Source organism: Grammomys surdaster, unplaced genomic scaffold (assembly GCF_004785775.1).
Source record: "Grammomys surdaster isolate TR1022 unplaced genomic scaffold, NIH_TR_1.0 125685, whole genome shotgun sequence".
Taxonomy (NCBI): Eukaryota; Metazoa; Chordata; class Mammalia; order Rodentia; family Muridae; genus Grammomys; species Grammomys surdaster.
Genome location: NW_021620521.1, coordinates 312,251 through 336,834, shown reverse-complemented (window position 1 = coordinate 336,834; position 24,584 = coordinate 312,251). Strand labels below are relative to the sequence as shown.

Sequence of the window (24,584 nt, the reverse complement as noted above, 5' to 3'; positions counted from 1 at the left end):
GGAAAAGAATTTCTAGATCTTTTTTGAATTTTGTTAGTACCTTCCTCCTAATCCATCCAATATAAATTGGTAAAACTATTAAAGCTACAAAATATTACATTAGCAGGGAATCTTTTTATGCTCAATGGAAAATTTCTCAGACACTAAACCTTGAATTGCTCTGTTATTGATCTAAGCTAGAAGAATTGCATGGAGAAGTGAAAAAAGAATTCCCACCAAACAGTACATAAGAATCATGTAGACCATAGAAAAGGGTGCAGATGAAATTTAAAAAATTTCACAATGAATGATGGGGCCCAAGTCACTTCTGAATGGCATGGTCTTGATATTTAAATTATAAATGTTTGCCTCATATATAATTCATACAAGTTCTTTTAAAGAAAATATGTGGGGTTTCAAAATTCTGATATAGTTATATATGCAGTCTAAATTTAGGCATGATTTATAATTCACAACTTCTGGGATGTCTTTGCTATGGCTGTTTTTCTGCAGTAATTGAAGTTCAATAGGGAACTTCAAAGAAGACATTAGAATCCCTCCATCTCTGCTCAAAATTTTGAAATGATGGCCATGATGTGTCTTTGGTTCTATATACAAAGGCTACTATTGTTTTGCCTGCTGCCCTTTGGAGGAGTTAGAATGCATAATAATTACCTGGCATCACACCATCCCATTCTTAGATGAGAGTGAGTTCTCTTATTACCTGGTGATTCCCTAACTGCAGGACTACTATAAATTTGTAATGGAGTTCAGTTTTCTGTCTTAAAGGCCAGAGCTCTTTAGTGTACATTAAAGTTGTACAGTAATCTGTGCATATACAACTTCATCTTTCTATTTTACAACAAATACTAAGGAATAGGCTTGCTCACCTTAGCTATTGAAGGAAAAGTAATCAAATGGCCTATAGTTACCAAGTACTTCCCTTTTCCTCCATAATTATTGTTTTTGTCCTTTTTGCCTCCATTATGACTTGCCAAGGAAGGTTTGTTTGTTTGTTTGTTTGTTTGTTTGTTTGTTTTGAGCATTTACTGTGTGTATCAGGGACCTCTGTATGTTCCCAGAGGAAACTGATGATGTGCCTTTTCTCCAGGTGGGCACTAATCTCAAAGAAACAGGAAATAAACTAGTTGCTAGTGCTGTAGACATGATGATTAAAAAGAGTTTCAGAAAGTACCAGTGCAACACAATCATGGGATTGAGAGAAGACTTGGAATTCTGTGGGAAGAGTCTTCGGGCTGAAATTTGCATAAGGAGAGGAAGCAGTCTTCCTGGTGCAGAGAAAAGCAAGTGCAAAAGTCTGGCCAGAAATGAGCAAGGCCACTCAAGACAGAGCATGAAAGGGAGCAGGAGGAACTGAATCTCAATAATTAGCTGACTTGGTTGTAGTAGTTTCTCAGAGGCTGCTATTTTCAAACAGTAATGAAAAACCAACAGAGATGTTGAAATGAAACTGGAGAGATTATATTTAAAAAGTCAAAGAGGTTCCACACATGATGAGTGCAATATTGAGTCTTGAGATTTTTAGACACCATGAAGATGGCTATGGGCTTGACTTGTGAGTTACCTTAATAAAACTACATTAGACATCTGACTTTATAGGCAAAGGATATAAGGAAAATGGAGATTTTTAGGATGCCTTGGCTGAATATAGACAAATCCAAAATTTAAGTTTGAAAAAGAGTTCCATGACAGTGTCTTTACTGGTTACTTACTTAGTACACAGTATCAGTATAGACTAATCATGAAAGTGCTGAAGTTTCTTTGGACTCATGAAGTGAAATGCATTATCTAGTCAAGAAGAGAAAGTGACCTTTCTTTTTCCTATGTACTGATGTATCATTTCCTGATATGGTGGTTAAGTTCTCAGAATTGTGGACACCAATTGCTTTTTCTTTTCTGAAACATTTTTTCTCTCTCTCTGTCTCTCTCTCAGACTCTCTCTCTCTCTCTCTCTCTCTCTCTCTCTCTCTCTCTCTCTCTCTCTCTCTCTCTTTCTGACTTTCAAGAACACAGCATGTTAGTGGCCTCTTCCTTTCCTTTCTGAATTGCAGAAAGTGTCCTCTGTGCCTGTAGGGTTGCATTGAAGGAGGCTGTTTAAGTCTTGTACTGAATAGGATCATCCTGTTAGCTTACTTAATGCTAGAAATAGCCTGCTTCCCAGCTATCTTGAAATTGCAATGAAAATTGAAGATGGAGGTTTCTATATCTGAAAGTTCTTTCCTCAGATCTCTGAAAAGTGCTAATTGTTTAGCTTTGTTGTCTTCCATGTTGCTTCCCTAGTTCCATGACGAAAAAGATAATAAAATCCTTAGAATCAGGCAAAGAAAAGAAAATTCCAATCCCAAAGTATTACTTCGTGGACATTTGGAGGTATGATAGGAGAAAAGTTTTGTTGGCATTGTCATTTTTTTACTTATTTTTTATTTGTATTTAAACAACATACATGTGTATGTATATATCCATGCCTATGTGCAGGCCTGTGTATGTGTACATGTGTGTGTGTGTGTGTGTGTGTGTGTGTGTGCACATGTATCAGTAAGTACAGTGACCAGAATGGCACAATATCCCTTGGACCTGGAGTTCAAGTAGTTGTGTGCTCTGAGCATGGATGCTAGAAACCAAACAAGGAAAGCTTTTTCTTCTTTTAAGTCAAGTATTATCAAACACTGAACCATCTCTCTGGTCTGCTGTTTATTTTTCTTCTCAAAGCCTTCTAAGCTTAGATTATAAGACTGCTGTTGGGAATTACATATAAACAACGCATGAAAGGAATTTTTGTTTATTTTTTCCCTCATGAAATTCCAGACATACTGTTGTTTAAAGTTACAAATATTATCCTTGTTTTTCTAGAACTATTAATAAACACATGCCTGTCATAATATTCTTATTTTAAGTGATACTGGAGAGGGGATAACAATGAGGAAACATGGACGTAAAGCAGGGGTTTTATTGCACAAAGCAGAAGTGGAGACAACGTAAAAAGGGAGTAAATATGCGACCACTACATGGGGGTGAGTTTCTTGCACAGGTGAGCTTTTGTCCAGATAATTGAGCTTAGCATCCCTCGTTTGCTCTGTTATTGTATTCTGGGCTTTTGACATGATTCGCTGCTGTTTAGTACACTGAAACTCACAAGTATTTATTGAGCCAGTACATAATCCAAGTTACATATTGACTTTCTGGAATCTCCAAAAATAAACATTCAACCAGAACTTACCCCTAGCCAAATAGAAGAGAATACACACACACACAAACTGAAATGCAATGCACAGTAGGACACAGTCACAAAGGCAAGAACGAATTGCCTTTGGGGCATGCTAAGTGGATCATGTCACCCCTCCATTTCAGCAGGGTTGTCAGCAGGGGACAGGATCCAATTCAGATAGTTCCAAGATCCTTAATAAAGGAACTACTCACAGAGAGAGGAGAAGGTTTCAGGGCAACTCACTAGGGACTGTGAAGGTAGAGAGAATAGCAACCATAGGAAGCCATTATTCCCTTAGCTCTAAAGGAACCAGCTGAAGAAAATGATGTTGCTGAAGCTTAAGAAGGAATTGAGACATAGGAGAGAATGCTGCAAGAGCTTTATCTAGGAAGAAAAGAAGGCATGTCAGGATGAGGAAAGCCTACAGCAAGGAGTGAGAAACAAATATCTCAATCCACCTCTCTCCTCACCTCCTGATAACCTGCTATTGTGCAATATTGGCCAAGCCAAACTTGAAAGTTCACTGTAGTAGAAAGGTTGGATCATGCAGTCACTGCAACCGTGCAACAGTACTTCCCATGAGTCAGAGAAGACAAGGGCAGAAGAGAGTCTGAGAATGAGGTGACAAATGGTGACTATTTATTTATTTTGACATAAAAGGGAGCAGGCCACATACCAATATTAGCCTTGGAGCTCGTTATCAGTGTTAATATCGAGATAGCATTCTCAGGCATATGAAGACATTGAGGGAAAAGGGCACAAATGGAAAATGAAAGACAGCCATTCAAATCAGCTTGATGATATTGCATTTGCCTAAAATGTGATCTCAAGATGAAATGGGAGAACTAAATCTATTTCTGCTGGGTGCCTTGGACTGTGGTTAGTAGTCAAAGGACATTGACTTTGAAGCAAGATTGTGTTAGAACACTCACCCTACTATCAGGAAGCAAAGGCTGGACACTTGCAAAGAAAGTAGGCAGGGCAGTGTTTCCAGTAAATGAGATGAGCCACCATGCTGATGAGAAAGCAAGAGGAGAGAAAGGATGTAATGCTTCTAAGCTAACAGAGCTTAGCTGCAGATGAGATGGGAAAGGAAATGGAAGAACAAAGGCTCTTATCGTTTTCAGTTTGTGTTCTTTGTGTGAGTGCTGGCATGTATATCCCACATCATTCATATAAAAGCCAGAGGGCAGCCTCTAGGGTTTTTCTTCACCTTCCATCATGTTTGAGAATGTGTTTGTTGCTCAACACTCATTACAGCAGACTATCTGGCCAATGGGCTTCTGTGTCTCCACCTCCAGTCTCACTGTGCTGGGATTAAAGTCACATGCCACTGCATGTAGCTTTTTACATGTGTTCTGGGAAATGAAACTCAGACACTCACATGTGCACAGCCAGCGCTTTACCCACTTAGCTATCGCCTTAGTCCCAATTAGAGGCTTTTTGTCGGCATTGTTACCCAGCTTGGCAAAGCCAAGTTGGCCAATGGGGAAATGAAGGAGGAACGATTGAGCTCATATCAATTACTTGTTCTGGCTAATGGAGGACAGAGCACTGGACCACAATTCTAAGCTTGATATTGTGGCTCCTCTTGAAAAAGGACTCACATTCACAGTGATAGGAGATGTCTTGGGGTAAATCATGTTACCGGGAATGGAAAATAATAATGGATTTATTATTAATAATAATGGCAATTTGGCAAATCACATCTCAGTAATGTAATTACATAAAGGGATCAATACAAGATGCAGGAAAGGTGTATTTTGGGGTAGGAGAAGAAGGAGAAAAAAGCTGGTCCATTAGAGGCCAAGCAAAGAGGCATTTTCAAGGTAAAATATTTCTAACAAGAACCTGGGCTGAGAAAGACTATTGCGAGTGGGCAATTACAGAAATTACTCTTCATGGACTCAGACAGAAGGAGCTGTGTGAGACAGACCATGTGTAGTATGGGCCTGACCAGCAAAACTCTTTATTGCTCAGTAGAACAGTCTTGACACTGTTAACGGGGAGAGAGGGAACAAACCTCTTCTTTGCTGGTTCTTTGTTCCTGTGTTAATCAAACCTGGCATGAGTTGCCTTTAATAAAATTTAATGACACTATGCCAAGAGTCCACAGGAGGGAGACACAAGTTTCTAAAAGTGACACAATGAATAATTAAATTGCCATAATTCCTGATGCTTAAAGTACAAAGTTTCAGCTCTTATTTTTCATTTAATTATTCTTTCTCCTGGTGAAACATATGAAACATGTATTTTTAAGAATGCCAGAAGGATATTTATCCCAAGCATGAAGATTATTTTGCAATTGTTGTTAAACAAAATCTATATATGAATTTTATTTTTGAATACCTTTGACTACTGATAGCATAAAATTGGTTTCATTATCTTTTAGTGATTATGGCAAGTGCTTAAAAATTTGTGTTTTTTTTTTTCCTATGAAGCTGTCTAAAGTGTCTTTATTCTCTCTGTGTCATTCTCTTCCTTGGTTTACTTATGTTTACATTCATGTGTATGAATGTTCTGTGTGCATGCATGCTTGTACATCATGTACTTTTCTGGTACTCTCAAAGTTGAGAGGAGACTATGTGGCCCCCTGGAAATGTTGTTACAGGTGGTTACGAGTCACAATGTAGATGTTGGGAATCGAACCTAGGTCCTCTGCAAATGCAACAAGTACTCTGAGAAATGATTCTAGCCTGTCTTTTGCTATGTGTATGTAGGGGTTAGATGCATCATGCATAGTATTTTTGAGACCTTTCCCTGGCCTAACATTTACTGGGTAAGCTGGGCTAGTTCAACTTCGAGCCCCAGTGATCTGCTTGTCTCTGCCTCAGTGGTGCTAGCGTTATAGTGATATGCTACCCATGTCTAACTTCCCTTACACAGGCCACGGAGATGAAACTCATGAACTCATGGTTGCAAGAAAAGAATTTGACCAACTGAACTGAGTCATCACCCTGGTCTGTTTTGTTTGATTTTATGAAAAAACATTTTGTACTGTAGCTCAGACTAGCTTGAAATTCACTGTGAAGCCTATACTGGTTACTCACAAAATTCTCCTGCCTCAGCTTCCCAATTGCTGGGCTAACAGGAATGACTCATCTTACCTGACTGACTTTCTGAAGTCATTCATGGTGAACTTGTAGGTTTATACAGCCGAATTAAGATGTGCTTTGCATTTCAAAGCTGAAAATTCGATTTTGTTTCTGACACCTTCTTGCTGTTTCTTATTCAGTATAAACTAAGCATTTCTACCATCCTGCTCTTAAATAGACACACGATTTTCTTTCCTTATGAAATCTAAGTGGAAGGATACATTTACAAATTGTGTATATCTCTCCTGGCTATTTTCTTCCCTTTTGGCAAATTCTTTTTGTTATTCTGAGAGAGTGAAGGGTAATTCATTCCAGAACCTTGAATATCACCAGGAATATCATCTCAGCCAGAAAATGTCATAAAAGATGACTAATTAATGAACATTGTAGGTATAAGCAGGGTTTTCGAGATTTGATAGGCTCCATACCATACATCTTCAACAACTCTAGGATTACCTATATTTTAATACAAAAATCAGTCATAGATAAAAAGACAGAAAATGTAGATGACTATGTTCCAATAAAACTGTATTTCTAAAAGCAGATGGCAGATATATTCAACCTATAGACCATAGTGTAGTAATACCTTCTGTAAACTCCTGACTTGCTAAAGATGCTATAGCATTATAACATGGATTATACTATAGAATATTTTAGTTTACAAAGGAGCAGTATTTTAGAACTGAAGAAAGAACGTCAATTGTGTATTTTCTCATAAGATACTCTGTTACAATAGCAAAACATAAAAATTAGTTTGGATTCCAAAATTTAATCTAGCTTAGTCATGCCAAGAGTCAACAAAACAGAATCACAAAAGCAACTTGCCAGAATGGGGAGATGACCCAGTTGGTAAACTACTTTCTGGATAAACATAAGGAACTAATTTTAACACTCAGAACCAACTGTGAAAGATCAGTATTATAACACATGTTAGTCACTCCAGCACTGATAGAAGGAAGAGGATGCCTAGAGCACGCTGACCAGCCAGCTTTGCAGAACTCTAGGACAATGAAGAGAACCTGTCAACAATGCAAGTTGTGTGGCACCAGAGGTTTACACAGCTCATATACACATAGACATGCACTTGTATGCATGTGCTCCGGCCCACAGACTTATGCCCCCCATACAAAAACACATGCATGCTCATACAAAAAAACCTACTTAGCACAATCACTTGATTAGATGTAGATCATATAGAAATTTTCCTCAGCATCAAAACCTCAGAGGGGGGAAAAAAACCAACAATCTGAGTTCTCTGAAAGGCTAGATGCAGGGAGAACTTATGTCTAAGCAAGGGACTCTGGGAAGACCTTTTTTGACTATTTTTTATCATTTGAATATTAACACTGTATTTAATTATGTAATTGTTCTTATGGAGGTTTAAGAAGAGACAAAATTTATACCAGAGATACTATGAATTTTCTGTCCCTGGTATGTTCTCCTGACTGTGTAGATTTCTTAGTTCTATGGCATGCATCTGGCTGTATGCTTGTTTTAATTTCTACATTGATATTCCACTTCACTTAAATAGATTTAAAAATCACAATTCTTTAGAGGCTTAGAGTGAAACAATTTGTGAAATATTACATAATAAATGTACAATGTAGGCCTCACAGTATCTTGTGAAGTGTGATTGTCTCAGTAGTCAAAGCAGCTTTCTATGGAGTAGTCTGTAACTATCTTGTTGATGTATTAGAGCTTTGTTCCTAAACTTCTTTATTTTTTAAAATTTGCATCTTTTATGATAAAACCTCACAATATGTATAAATGATGAGAAAATGTTCATATGACAGCTCTGCTCTGTAACTTATAACACCTCTCTTTCTTTCTCTCTCTCTCTTTCTCTCTTTCATCTCCCTGTGTCATTCATGTTGTTGATTTCCTGCTTTATGCAAATGAATACCTGAGCCAAGTATTACTTGTGGAAACTGAAGGAGTCTTAGGTAAGGGCATCAAAATCCCTGGCATACAAATCCAACAGCTCTGAAAAAAAGCCAGGGAATTGGCGAGCACAAACCAGTTGTCTTGTAGGAGAAAATATCCAACCAATTCCCTGACCTACAAACAGACAGAAAGCAGATGAAAGCTGAAGGATGGAAAGTTATCCAACCTTCAATATGAAAAATATGATTAAAAATCAAAGCATGATATGTTGATGATTTTAGAATCCTGGTTTTTCTTCTTCCCGTTCAATGTAAGGAAGTTAATATTGAATATGGTTCTACTTGATTTATAATTCCAAAACTACTTTGTCTTATTTCATTTTTCCTTTTTGAAGTTAATTTTAAACTAATTATATTAACTGTCTTGGACAATTGTGTTTTCTTGGTTTGCTAACTTCACTGAAATAGTCACTCTAATGGTGATAGTTTAACTACTGTTTAATAGAAATTTCAACTCAATGTTTTAAAAAGAGTATATGAATATGACATTGATAGTTTAATAAAGGACATATAGTTTTCAAATTAAACTTCAGACCATAATATAAACTTCCAATAATGAACTTATTATTTTTTTTCTTGTTATTCTTTCTTATTTTATTAGTTGAGAGTTTTTTCTTTTTTTTTAAATTTTTATTGGATATTATTTTTTACATATTGACTAACTATGTCAAGGAATTGTACTTCGTATTTTAAAATTGTGTTTCTTTATAAAAGTGTTTAGCTACAACTTTTAAATCCACAAATGAAACCCTAATAGTAATGGCACAAATTTTGTTATTTTAAAAAGAGTCTTCTGTGAGTAGAGCCCATCAGAGCTAAGTAGGAGTTTTATTTCTACATTTGCTTTGTGATGTGGGTGATTTAGTAATCACAAGATTCAATTTCCTCAGCTGTATAATGAGGCCAAAATCATACTTCATATAAGCATTGTTTGTCTTAAACAGGACAATGGGCAAGTAGTACACAGTACCAGCTCTTCTCCTTCTAAAGTGTTATCTCATTTAAATCTCACAAGTGGCTTTTACCCCACTTCTTGATAGAATTGTTCTCGGTTGAAACATCTGAATATGGCCTTCATTATGTATCTTTCTCTCTACATTTTGTTCTTCAAAATTAACACCAGAATAGTTGATTGTATTCTGCTTAAACATTCCAAAGCTTCTGTCATCTAAACTTAAGGCCCATAAACTAGCTTGAAAGGCTTATGGGACATCCTCAGGTTTATCATAACATCGTATCTCAATTTTCTGCATTAGTTATCTTTCCTATCACTGTTTCAAAACACCTGGTACAGTTAACTGAAGGAAGACAGTGTTGACTTGGGCTCACAGTTTGAAGATATAGTCCATCATGATGGGAAGGTCCTGTTGCTAAAAGCATGACGTAACTGATCATATGTTTCTGCAGTTAGGAAGCAGACATGAATTCTGGGACTCTGCTCACGTTCTCCTTTTTTATTTAGTATGGGTACCCAGCCCATGAAAGTATGACACTCACATTTAGAATTGGCCTTCTCATCTTAGTTAAACATCTGTGGAAACACTGACATAGACATGCCCAGGAGTGTGTCTCCTACCTCATTCTAAATTCTATGAGGTTCACTATCAAACTGGACCATCACAACCTGTGATATCTGCAGGAAGAGTTCAGATGTAGTGATGGCCACTGCTAGTTGTCAACTTGACACATTCTGAGAAGTAGGAGTCTCAACTGGAGAATTTCATCTCATTGGCCTGTGAACATCTCTTATGGACATTTCCTTGATAGCTAATCGGTTTATGGGGGTCCAGGCCAGTCAGAGACGTACCATCTATATAGATGGGCCTGAACTATTTTAAACAAACAAACAAACAAACAAACAAACCAAAAAAAAGTATCTGATCATGAGGCTGGGAGCAGTAGAATAAACAGAATTCCTCTGGGGTTTCTACTTCAAGCTCCTCTAACTTGGCTTCTCAAGATAATAGATTTAACTTGCAAGTTGAAGTAAACCCTTCCCTCCTTAAATTACTCTTGATTGTGGTGTTTATCACAGCAACCGAGATCAAACTAGAGCAGGCTGCATTCATTAGTAGAGAGAAGGGCAACATATGACTGACAAAAAACTGAATTTGCTTCAGTGATACTGCCGCCCATGAGGTAGGACTCTGAATACATTCATGATCTTTTTCTGAAAATCATCATTATAAAACCAATACTTCAGTCATCTAACATGACTCAAATAGTTAAGAAAGAACGAAAAACAAACAAACAAACAAAAAAAACCAGGAGCTCAAAATCAAGGTAAACCTTTTTAAAGGCTGTAGTTGTATCTGCATGGGCATGATATAGTTAGGAGGGGCAGCATCCAGGTTACCCTCACTTGTATAGAATTTATAGATGGTCCATGTAATTGCCAATTTATCTGTAGATCTGTTGAAACCAAGTGGAAACATACACCTATTTATAAACTGGGAGATAGGTGCTCCCCATCTATTAAGAATAGCCTGTTTCAGAGTTTTAAATATAATGAGATTAAGTTTTAAATTGAGTTGAAAAAAAAAGAGTAAGTTACACATAAATTGAGTTACTGGAGTGGTTTCACTTTTAAAAACTGAATTAAGGGCTTTGAAATTAATTTAGTTTTGAACAGAATGTGTTCAGTGTAAGTTTTTTGTATTAATTTGCCTTTGCACTAACTCTTTGGAACAAAAAGAACAAAGCAATTTCAACAGTTTATTTTCCATAGTTACAACCCCGCATCAAACTTTTCCCTGCAATAAACATGAATTATATACCTCTTGCAGGTGGGAGTCCCATCTGTGCATTTCTTTCCTGTAAACAACGCATGGACCCATGGACTCTTCATGCATCTGTATTAAGTCCCTTCATCTCAGCTAATTATCCAGTAGAGATATTTAATTCATTTTCATCTTTAATTATATACTTATGATTAATGGTGGAAGCACTTCTATGTTATAGCCTCAAAATTCCATTTTAATTAGAGAGAAACATTCCAGACAATTTAGAAGATGCTTTATAGATATATTGTTTTACTTTTAAAAATATTCAAAAGTACTAAAAAGTTCATTTTCACTGAAGATTGAATCATTAATAATTTGAAATGGAGGCAAGTACCTTAAAGCTGCAGTGCTAGAGAATCAATTCAAGCTCTGAATCTAACAGGTCTGCCTCGGTTCTAATCTTTCTCTGGACATTTCAGAGCTGTGCCTAGAGAAATGAGCAAAGACTCTAATATGTTCAGATCCTTAATCCAAAGAACTAGGTTAACCATAAATTTGCTCTGATAATTAAATTAGAAATGGTTGCCTAGCAGAAAGCATTGCTCGTTATAGCGTGGTTTTTAGAGTATGCTCCATTTAACAGATTATATGAATTCAAAATTATGTATTACAGAGAATCACTAATATGCACTAATATGTACATACATAATGTATGTATAATAAAATTTTTGAGTTCTGGCCTGGAGAAGTGGTGTGGTTGTTAAGAGCACTTACTGCCCTTCTAGAGGACTAGAGTTCTGCTCCCAATAGATGTTCTGGGTGGCTCAAATTGCCTTTAACTCCAGCTCCAGAAGATCTGATGCCTTCTTCTGAACTATGGAAATATCTTCATACATGCACACAACACACACACACACACGCACACACACACACACACACACACACACACACAAAGAGAGAAAGATATACATACAACACACATCCACACAGAGAGACACAGAGAGAAATAAAAGTTTTAAAAGATTAAATATATAAATGAAAGGATAAAATTAAAAACCTGTTATATCCTTGGAACTTTGCTACTAACTCTTAGGAATATTGAAACTGGAAAAGCCACATGGGTCCCCAGTGGAGGAGTTAGAGAAAGGATTGAAGGAGCTGAAGGGGTTTGAAACTCCATAGGAAGAACAACAATATCAGGCAACTAGACACCTCAGAGCTCCCAGGGACTAAACCACCAACCAAAGAGTACACATCGAGGGACCCTTGGCTTCAGCTGCATATGTAGCACAAGATAGTCTGGTTAGGCATCAACAGGAGGAGAAGCCCATGGTCCTGTGAAGGCTTGATGCCCCAGTGTAAGGAAATGGGAGGGCAGGGAGATGGGAGTGGGTGAGTTGGAGAGCATGCTCATAAAAGCAGGGGGGAAAGGGATGGGATAGGGGGTTTCCTGGAGGGAAAACCACCAGGAAAGGGGATAACATTGGAAATGTAAATAAATAAAATATCCAATAAAAAAGAAAAGAAAAAAGGAGGAAAAGAATAAAGTTTTTTTTTTAAAAAAAAAAGAAACTGCAAGAACCAATAATAGGATATTAAGGTATTTGTAATGAACACAAGCAACATATGACTCAGGTGCAGACTTTTAAAATTTAGGGTGATTGTGTTAAGATAAGACTAAATAACATCTTTAGATGATGATAATATACAGCTGAGAGTTTTTCTCACTCTGATTCCAATGAGGAAAACTGAATTGCTGGGCTGGGCCTGTCCATGTTTGTGAGTATGCTTTGTTTTAGTTTCTTTACTTTCCTGTTGCTTTCATACAATACCTCGATAAAAATAACTCACACAAGGAAGGATTCACAGTTCATGGTGTGGCCCTTCATGGTAGCAAAGTCAAAACAACAAGAGCTTGACGTAGCTTCTCATATTACTCCTCAATCAGAAGAGAGTAATGAATGCATGCTAGTAGGAACACACTCTCTTGATTTTGTAGTCCTTTGCCCAGAGAATATATGCCTTCACAAAATAAAAACATAGATGGGTCTTCATGTATTACTGAAAGTCTTCAAAATAATCTCTGACAGGCATGTGTAGAAACCTGTCTCCTTGGTAATTCTAGTTTTGGTTTAGTTAATAATGACCACTGATCATTACATGGCTTAATCCAAAATTTATAATTCGAGCTGTGTGTTGAGTTATTGCTACTATAGCCATAGCCAAGGCACTGTAGGGTTATAATAGTGACAGAATCCATTGATGCCACTACGTGTTCCTATGTAACAATTTCTCCTTATTCCTTAAATGTAGTAGCTTAAAGCAATAACAAACAGGTTGTTCTATGCAGTTCCCTAGACTGGAATAATTGTATGAATTGAACTCACTCATAATATCTGATAAGGTTTGAATCTAGATGCCAGCTCTAACTAAAGCCATCTGAACTGTTAACGTGAACAGAAAGCCTACTTTCTGGATTGTAATTTTTTTTTGAGCCAATCTCAGACCTATTCGTTTCTGTTGTTGTTAGAGTTACTGTTGCTATAATGAAACACCATGACCATGGTGAGAGACAACTTGGGTAGAAAAAGGGCTTATTTGCTTATACATCCACATTGTAGTTCATCACTGAAGGAAGTAAGGACAGGAAGTCAAGCAGTACTGAAAATCAGAGGTAGAGATGATACAGAGGCTGTGAGAAGGCAATGCTTACTGACTTGCTCCTCATGGCTGAGTCAGGATGCTTTCTCATAGCACCCAGCACCACCACCCCAGGGTACCTATGGAATGGTGCCACCTACATTGAGGTGGCTTTTGCCATATCACTTAACACCATCCCCTCCAGACAAGCCCATGGGTATAAATACAATATACATAACCCTTCATTAAGATTTTCAAAGTGATATTAGTTTGTGTCACATGGAGAATTAAAGCTAAACATTGCAATACATATGAAAATTTAAGAATTATGAGTTATTTGCCCATTTGAGAGCACTGGAACCATAGATAATATATACATATACAGTATATATTATTAAAATTAACTGAAATTGTTTAGAAACATACAATTAACATTTAGCAAAATGTCACACTTATATTTTCTGTCTTTACATAACTTTTAGAATTACAGATTCTACATTTTAGGACATATGTAAAATATAAACAAGTAAAACTTTAACATATTTTATTACATTTCTAGCAATAAACCTGAACTCTTTTGACAACAAAATCGCACACTTTTAAATAAGTTTTTTTCTTGAAAGTTATATTAAATTCTCGATAAAGACTTATTTTGACTGTCCCTTCAAATTCTTGATAAACATCTTTAACAAAAACTTCATCCATGTAAATAGATATTAAACTAATGAAGATAATTTTATAACCATTTGCAATTTATATTGAATTATGTTTAAAATTCTAATAGATTTTTTCTTTTCAATGTATTGTGAAAATGTGAATAGTTTTAAAATTCAATCTACTTTTTCTTCATCGAGTGTTTCGAAATAATGATTAAACTCTAATTTATAAAAATGAACTCTATTGTTAGATTAGAGTCCACAATTTTGTTCCAAAATACCTCATCAGAGAAATGTCTCTATAACTCATATCAGACAATGGACCAACAGATCAATGCATGGAGTGTTTAAGGTATTAAAATCCTGGCTGGAACCAGTCTTTCACAAGTCTCTGATTATAATCACCCTACCCAAGACCCTTTCCATGTGGTACTTTAGTTTAGAAACAAACTTTGTAAGAAGCCTTAGAGTACCCCATATGTAGACAGCATTGGAAAGGCCACATTCTTTAGCTTCTGTTTGAGATACATAGGAAGTCATTATTTCTCCCACAGTAGTTAATTTAGGTAGAGCAACAGATACACGATATTGGTTGTCATTTCTATTTCCTGGAAGACTCTACTTTTACTTGATATTTCTGGAAAGATTCCCTCGTATGGAAGCCTGAAACCTCTCACTGTCCACATCCGGAAGTCACCATGATCAAAGAGCAGTTTTCACCTCTTCCTTCCGCCCCTTCTTTGGAACCTGAGTTCTCACAAACCTATAGCTCATGTACAACTTGCACAATAGAATCATTCCTGTTACTGCATGACAGTCATGGTGAATATAAGCTCAAAATACAATGCATTATTCGGGAGGTTCTAGTCTTGGTCCATACAAACCTCCTTTGAGGTCATATGTATGAAAGTATAACAATCCAAACATGTATGGTATTTAATATCTACTAATGCTAATAAATAATTAGGTGGTTGGTTATTTACTGTGCTGTGCTTTTTTTATTGTTTAGAGTAGACTCATACTTCCCTGAAAATTGTAAAATAAATTCATACTCATGATATTCTTACAATTCTCATGCACTTCATTTACTAAGTCTCTTGATTGTACAAAAGACCTAGATGACCATGAACATACAGCATCTAGGTTCTTGTAAGTGCACCGTATGATGTTCAAAGAAGGATAGAATTGCCTAGTGAGGCTGTACCAAAACAAGGGCTCATCCATAGCTGATGAATGACTATGCATTTTAAGTCTGACATAAAAATATCATGCTGACACCATTATACTTGGAAGAGTATTTCCAGCTTTTCAGTAATACCTGCCTGCCTTTTTAAATCATGAACTTATATTCAGTTGTGATTCATACCATTTGGTAAGGGACAGTGGAGGGGGCCCTGCAATATCTTTAGACCCATTTCTAGAGAACATTTCATTCATTTTTTCAGAGTTAACTGATTATAAAATGTGAGTGGAATGTTTCTTTGCCTGATTTCAATATATTACTGAAGTGATTTGTTTAGCGTCTTGCAATAGGCCATGTTAACATTCCAATTTAAGTTATAAAGCCCAAGATTTCTTCAGATATAAAAAAATCCAGAAAGAGTAAAAATGATGCTAGCTTATTCACAGGAAGTAGATATATCTCTTTGCTTCTCTATTTACAGGCAGGCCCGAGGTTAGCTTGCTGTCTTCATACTACATTTACTGTAGAGGGGTACTACTTTCCTTTAGCTCCAACATAAGGCTCTGGGTTGAGTCTCACTGTAGCAGAGCCAGGAATCATGAGAGGAACTGCATCATTACAGGCAATGAAGAGAGGAGTCAATTCTATTCAGGCAACAAGATCAGGTTCTGAAAGATTCAGGATTCGTCTAAAGAGAAAAAATTGCTAGTGTCATACCATATGTATGCGTATGTGCATATGTATACACATACATATGCTAATCACATATATATGCTAATATATTAGTACAAAACAAATAACTATGAACACACATATACCATCCATCCTAATGCCCAAATCTAGTATATGGACTAATACAAATTTCAAAGCACCAAGATTTAGGTTGTATATTATATTTGTAAAAGTTTTCAAAAAAGTAGGGAATTAATGGTCCAAAAGTATCGTGTCTTTCTTGTTTCTTTTAAAAGTGTTTTATTATACATACATACATACATACATACATAGATGTGGTGTGTGTGTTTATGTATGGGTGTCAGTGTATATGTGTATGTGCAGATCATGTGTGCTGGAGCCTGTGAAGAAAAAATGATCCATGAGATCTTCTGGAACTATAGTTACAGACAGTTGTAATCTATGTGATTTGGGGGCAAAGAGCCAGGTTCTCTGCAAGCAGCGAGTAATGTTAATTAATTAAAAGGTCTAAACCATCTTTCCATTCCCACCTTTATCATTTATAAATATGACATTGGTAGGAAGACCTTTTGCTCATTAATGTCTATTAAAATCAATAGAGTGCCTGAGCTTACCTGTCACAGCTACGGCACAAAAAACTTGTAAATAATATATCTCTCTATGAACAATTTTATCAGAATTACTGAGTGTTTCTCAGTGGTAATGCCCATAGGATCAATTACAGCTAACATTTCTTGATGAATTAATATGTTTTCCTCTGTTAGATCATGAAGATTGTTTATCTAGTGTGTTTCTCTTTTGTCCCCTTGGCTCAAGCAAGCATGAAAGAAAAGTTATTGTTTCATCATAAAAATATTAATCTATGTGGCTCTTAGGTTCTTCCTGTCATTTCTGAAGTTTTGTTGCACAATGTGCACCTTTATAATAGTAACATGTCACACTAAATAATATTTAGAGAAGTCAGAAAATGTTTATTAACCTTCATACTAGTAAAATCATTCATGTAAACATGATACCGTTACACTAATCATATATAGAGATGCACTATAGACTTGTAGAATATATAAATATGCCTCGTATATGACATGAATATATATGTTTATACACCCATGCCTATATGATAAAAATGGACTTTCCTTTAAAAAACTTGAAGTATTTATAATTAATTCAGTTCAATTTTTTTCTATGTACCTACCATGTTTAATATCTGAAGGATATGTGAGGATAATTAAACGAGCCTTCTTTGGAAGAGTTAAATTTTAACAATGAAAAAATATATTCTAGTGACTTCAGTACAGGAGATCTTAGGAAGAATGGAGAAAAGTGTCTAAAGGACAATTTCAAAGAGTTAATTTAGGAATTATTTCTAGATAATGAAAAATATGTGACCTTGTCCCACACAGTTATCCTTTTATCTACATCTTAAACTTGATGTTTCAAATGATCAGTGAAGGTATAGCTTACAAAGACTTGATGTAGTTAATCTGCTCTTGACTTTTGACTCTGCAATCTAAGCTCTGTTGTCCTTCAACAAGTTCCTCAGGCCCCACAATGTTTACGTTCATCAAAAGGCTCATTCTAGAAAAAGAAAACACTCAACATGTAAGATACAGCAGTTAAAAAAGCTTGAGAGTAGAGCCAAAAGAAATGATAAGGAAGGATTTTGTGACTTTAGTATAGGGAAGCAAGCCACTGTTTGGCTCACTTGTCCCAGAAGAACAATAGACAAAAACATGTTTGTAACACTCACTGTAAGTCTTTCTCTTCACCCTAACCTTATGGAGAACCAAGGCTTTTACTAACCCACAAGACCTAGCTTCTAATGAAGAGATGCTAGATGCTACATAGTCATCCTCATCTGTTCTTCGAATTTCTGACAGAGTTGCTTCTGATGGCTGAAATCCTTCATTTTGACAAGGTAACAACTACTTCTCTGACCCAGAAGTAGTTAACAGATTTTGTTGGCTTTGGAGCATCCACATCATAGCCTAGGACATCTGTAGAATATGTCTTCTCAATTTTCTGATAGCTGTGTGAGAATACCCTACTTAGATCCTTGTTGACGATTCAATTTTCATCCTTTGTATAGGGTTCAGTCCTTAAGGAAATCACTTGGTATTCAAAGCAAACACTCATGACTGATGGGAAACTCTGATGACAGCTCCCTTCATCCACTGTGGGAGGTGATAGGTGCTCATTGCACCACTTTGCCAAATGTGTTTACATTTAATTAAGACAACTCTCCTCAACCAGAATAAAGTTGCTATGAAACTCGGTTGTTGGGAGGGTTACTGTCCTCCAGGAGATGCACTCAGAAGGAAAACAAATTAAAATATCATCTTGTGGAAGCAAAATGGTCTGCAAAAAGACAAAGAACCCTTATCAATCTATGATGATTTGCTATCTCCTTTGAATTACAGATTCCTGGCTCCAATTTTTTGTGAAGTGTCTGTTCTCAACCTCATTTTAGGGCCAGACGTGGCCTCAGCACTATGGTGAGCCTAGTCTCCAGCTTCCTCTGCCATTTTTAAAATACTCTCCCCGTTCTCCTCTAATTCCTTCTTTAGTTTTCATTCTTCTTTCTTGAAATCAGAGCTATATGACTAGATTCAAGTTCCATCTGCTCTGCAAATTAATAATGCAAGTTTATCGCACACACTTTATTGTGCTCAGACTCACTTCTCTCTGTTGTTTTATCCAGGACAGGGATATGGGGAGCATTGGTGATAATACTGACTGTCTCTTAAATCTGTAAGAGTGGCCTGGATGAAGGAAAGAATGCAGTGGCATCAACTCCATAACTCTGTACCTTTACCAGGAGGAGTTCCTGTCTACTGAAATGAAAAATTCAGAACTATTAAGTCTTGATGCCATGGAGACATTTGTTTTTTAGGAGGAACATTAATTCTGTCTTATAAGTGTAAGCCAATTTCCTGACATTCTGTCCTCAGATCTACATCTGGTGCCCAATCTCCTCCTACACTAATAATATCTATACAGCCACATCTTTGTCATTTTCTATAACATATACTGAATATTCTTGTAGCTACAGATTGAGCTCTTTAGGAGAATTAACTATGATGTGATATAAGAACTACATATAAGAAATGAGGACAAGGGGTTCCTTAGAAGTTACCCTGGGTTACCTTGTTGGCAGAGACAGGTCTCGGGACTGTGCTGAGTTCCTCACCTCTGTTTCTAGGCATGCCATTTGCTTCAGTTTTTAGAAAGGATTGCCAGTTTTAGGATAAGAAATATATGGTGAAATAAAGAAAGAGTTCTCAAATGAAAGGTCTCCAGAAGAGCTTTGTATTGGTTTGGGCAGACTTAAGGATCCCTCTAGTTAAACAACCTAAGTTGGAGTAATATTGTTACTTTATAGTCTCACACTGGAAATGTTAAGACTCCACAAACTACTTGAAAAACATTCAGATACTTTGGTCGGTATCAAGCACAACCCTTTGCCGAGATTTAGCATTGATACTTACCAACCTAGACCTGTGTTGCAAAGAATTTCGTTTTGTGGATCTTGTTAAGGAATAGAGAGAAAGAATTTTACGTATAACTGTAGTGATAGATGTGGGGGCCAGAGCAATGGGATTTGCAGCGTTAATAGTAGAAAAGATGTAGTCATTTCCTATGACAAGAAGAAACAGGAATGTTGTTACCAAGGATGAAGTATAGATCAATTTGCAAAAACTTGCTAAAAGGAAACACCATGGGTAAAAGGAAAAAATCTAGTTCCATAGACCTGCTGAAGGTTGGCTGGCGTAGGGTGATCAGACATGAACAGTATTGACAAGATTCAGAGGATGATCAGACTATGGATAGGGAGCGGTTCTTGCTACCATGACTTAGCAAGCTTAGTGCTTATGTTGCACAATGCTGAGACTGGGACAGCAGCCCCAGAGGGAGGGCCTATTTGGGTGAAAGTTCACAGAAGCTCTGTAGAGTCTGGTAGAGGAAGTTTGACACTGGCAGCATAAGGTAGAGAGTGGGAACAGCACCATTTCTCTCTTTGCAAAGAACTTCCTGAGCAAACATGGATAGTTTGAGATCAGGGTACTGTTAGAAAAATGAACACACACAGGTATATGCATACACACATACATACACACAAGCACACACACACGTGTATACACATACATGCACACACAAGTATATATATATATATGCACACACATACACACACATACACACATATATGCACACACATGCAAGCACACACTCACACACAAGCACATGAAAATACCTTTTTCCCTCCTTTGATGTTAGGAAGTCAGGAAACAAAAACATGGACAAACGATTGGGAAAAGAGTCATCCAATACCTCATGCTTCATTGTAGCTCATTCTATGCTTAGCTGAGTTCCTCAGTCATTGTGCTTCTTTACATGACAAAAATGTTAGGGAAAGGGGATACAGCTTTTAAGTACTGGGGACTTGTTTTGTGAATTAGTTGAGTTGATCCATGCATACACCTAGATTGTATAGGACACAAACACATTTAAGTTGCTAATTTCAATATTAGTGACAAGGATAATAACATTTAAACTGTGAGTACAGTAGAAAGTCTTGATATAAAAGAACATCCACAAAGAAAAGAAAAATAACTAGGATGGAGAAAGGGCTATGACTTTAGAATACTTGGGCAATACTTGAGTTTTATCCTCAGAACCTATGTAATAAAAATCTAGACATGGAGCTGGTGAGATACTTCAGCAAGATTTGGAATGTACTTCGCAGTCTAAGAATTTCAGTTCAAGCTCCTGGACCCACATGCAGTTAGAGAACTGACTTGCACTAGTGGTCTTCTGACCTTCACAAGCAAGCTATTGCACAGTAGCAAACATAGGCTCTTTTGCACTCACACACACGCAACCTATTGCACAGAAGCAAACATATACTCTTTTGCACACACACACACACACACACACACACACAAACACACACTAAACAAACAAATAAATGTAAAATAACAAAAGCCACACACAACAGCACACACATGCGATCCCATCTGCTGGATGTAGAAATTAGACAATACTACAGTTTACTCTCAGCCAGCCAGCCTAGCCTATTTGAAAAGTTGCAGGCCAGTGCCAAAGAAGACTTGGAGGGATGGGAGATGAAGAATGATTTATTCCTAGATTTTTTTCCCTGACTTCCACATACACATGCACACACAGATGTGCATCCATATACATATTCATGAATATGCACTTTAATAAAAGGGAAAGGAAGTAAACCTTCATTAGCATTAGTTAATACATATATTTGATGTTTTAATGTTATGCATTATTTTTAAGCCATTTATCAAGTTGATCTGCTTATACCGCACTAAATATCTGAACTTTTAAGTGAGCATTTTTCTTTGATGGAACTGAACTATAAAGGGGTGATTCCCCCCTCCCCCTGCTTCTTGCGATTTTACTCTTTGTATGCATTTTAAAACTAAAGCTTAAAGCAAAAAATAGCCATGGTAATTATCTTCTATTTTTTCATTTACATAGCTATCACTCAATGCCAGTGGCTTTAGCAGTTCGGGATCTGCTTTATCTAAAATAGGATCCATTTAATAACACCAAGAACTTATTCCTATAATTGACTAACAATTGAAAGTAAAGCTAGTAACAGAGAAAGACAGTGTTACCTATACTGAGGGCCATGTGTGTGATAACAGGGGGATTGGGGATTTCTGTTCTTGAGTCTTGAGGGATTAAAAAGACATTTTAAGATGATAAGTGAATTTGTAATGGCAACAGTAGAGAAAGTATCATTTTATAGTTGAGCTTCCACAAAAGCCTTAGGAAAAGGCAAATCAGCCATTTGGGTGCAAGGGCTCATTTGTATTCTGTCCTTTGTCTTGCAAATGAAGGCTCTTAGAAGAGAGCTTTCCTCTAAAATAAAGCTGTGAATTAACCCAGGGATGAGGTTAAACTGAGAATCAGATTCCCTTGTCTCTGACTTCTTCTTCTTGGGCTTCGTTTTATTTCTTGTTGCCAGGGTCCTGAGAAGTTTAGTTTCCATAGATGCTGCAGAAGATTCTTTCCCTCAGAAATCACATATACTGGGTCCTCAGGAGATAATTTCATCAAAGAAATCCATCAGGTTAAAAAAAAAATTGGAAGTGAGGAACATGGTCTCCTGAAAAAAAGCTTGTTTTAAGATGGGGAGACAGTCAATAAAGTTCTTCTCTTGAAAGCCTGAATTTGAACCCCAAGATCCACTTAAAATAGTCTGGTGTGGAGGACTGTACTTGTAATCCCAGAGCTGAAGAGGTAGAAACAGGCAGGTAGCTGGGACTGGCTGGCCACCCAGATCTCCCTAATGGATATAGCCCAGGTCAACCAGAGACTCTGTTAAGAAACACACAAAGTGGATGACACCAAGAAATAACACTTGAGGATGATCTCATAACTACACCCACAAACACACACACATTCTCAAGTGTCCTTCCTTCCACACATACACTGTTTTACCACAAAGAAGCAACGTCAGTTGTGGTTTCTTGGCATTCAATGATTATATGATTTTTTAAAATCTACGTTATTATTCACTTATGAGTATTTTTTACACAAGAAATTTTGAGGACTTAGAAATGTTTCCATATGGGAATGCTTGAGCAAGAGACTCAATCTCTGTCAAATAGTCTAATAAAAAAAATAAAATAAGTGATGGGGAACTGGAGAGATGACTCTGAAGTTTAGAATGCCTACTGCCCTTCCAGTTTACGATGTTCAAGTCCCAGAACCCATATCATAGCAGTCATAACCACCTGGGTGGAACTCCAGTCCAAGGGCATCTGGCATTCTCTGGCCTTTTCAGCCACCTACACACATGGTACACATAAACTCACACAAGTACATGTATGCATACACACATGTGAGTGTGTGCATGCACACACACACACACACACACACATATACACATACCATATATATTAATTAGAATTCCAACCAATTAAATTATTTAATGAAATTCCATATCCCCACTCTTCATGACATATTCCCCTAAATATGTCACTTTGTATGGTAAGCATTTGAAGAAATTTGAGAGGATGAAGACATATAGATAAACTGATAGTTTTCTTCCTTTTATCCTTTAAGTAGACCCTAAAGCCAGAAGAGGGTTTTTGATCTCTTTCTGATGTAGAGCACATAGGATCATTTTGAGAGGTGGATACTTATATCAGGAGCCTCCCCTTTTCCTCTGAAGTTGCAGAGACAACTTGAGTAAACTAAACATGCCATGTCCCTTTGTGATTTAGGCTTACATCATACAATTTCTGTATTTATAGTTCTTTCTGCCTTACCAATAAGTATTCTTCCAATTTATTGCTACAAAAAAATGATAGGGGTGCTGAAGGCAACCTGAAGTGATGTCTCAGGGATTAGAAGCTCACACTCTTCTTGTAGACAGTATCAATATCCATGTTTGGGAGATTCTGGACAGCCTGTTACTCCAGCTCCAGAAATCTTACCTCGATATGCACACATACACACACACACACACAGACACACGCACACATAATTCTTGGTTGTTTCTGATGCTGGCAGGCCTCTCTAGGAATGCTGGCAGTATTGTGGGCCAGAAAATGGAGCACAGAGGAGCTGGTGCATTTTAAGACTGTTGAGTATGCTTTAGGGGGACTTCACAGGCAAAGGAATGGGGGCGGGGCAGGCAAGGTCTTAACTGATTGAACCTAGTGCCTACAGGGGAAGTTGCAATTACGATATAAATTAAATAAATCATTTAATTAATAAAAGATAATAATTATAAAATATGAAAGACAGAGAAAACAAAACCACTCAGAAAATTTTCCATGTCTTTACTATCTTCATTTCATTATGAAGGCCCTATGCAGTGTTCAATTTATGTCTAATAGCCACCATGCTTGCTTCCTGTTACTCTGTCTTCTATTATGTGACTCTCAGCCTGGATGGATTCCCTTTAGTCTTCCTCCATTTGGAACAATGTCAGTTTTTCTCTCTCTCTCTCTCTCTCTCTCTCTCTCTCTCTCTCTCTCTCTTTCTCTATCTTTCTCTTTCTCTCTCTCTCTCTCTTTCTCTCTCTCTCTTCTCTACATCCATCATGATAAAGCAGGTTTCAGGAACCACATTATTTATTTATTTATTTTTTTTAGGGGTTTTCCAACTGGAGTCAGAAAACCTGCTAGACAAATTCTAAAAGAGCTGTAACACTTATCACATTATTTTATAATTGTACTAATGTCTATCATTTTAGTAGATTCTTATGAATCTTAAAGCTTTTTTTTAAAATTCAAAATATCCATGATTTCTGAAAAATAAAATTCGTCATCAATGTCCACATTCCATAGTATTTTCATTGTTTTAGAGGCATATTTATTTTTCCAATTTTGATTACTTTTTTATGAATTTATTTCAAGTAAACTTCAAATATAAGCAATATATAGTGGTGATTTCTGTC

General features: G+C 36.8%; 1 protein-coding gene and 1 non-coding gene across 2 annotated transcripts in view; one reads left to right on the top strand and one right to left on the bottom strand.

Annotated features, from left to right (window-relative positions):
* LOC114639136 (metabotropic glutamate receptor 7-like) overlaps positions 1-24,584 on the top strand; it is a 432,453-nt gene that overhangs the window by 124,461 nt on the left and 283,408 nt on the right. The window lies entirely within an intron of this gene.
* Positions 24,278-24,339, bottom strand: LOC114639139. The gene has a single exon (XR_003713963.1). It is a non-coding gene; the product is annotated as a U7 small nuclear RNA (small nuclear RNA).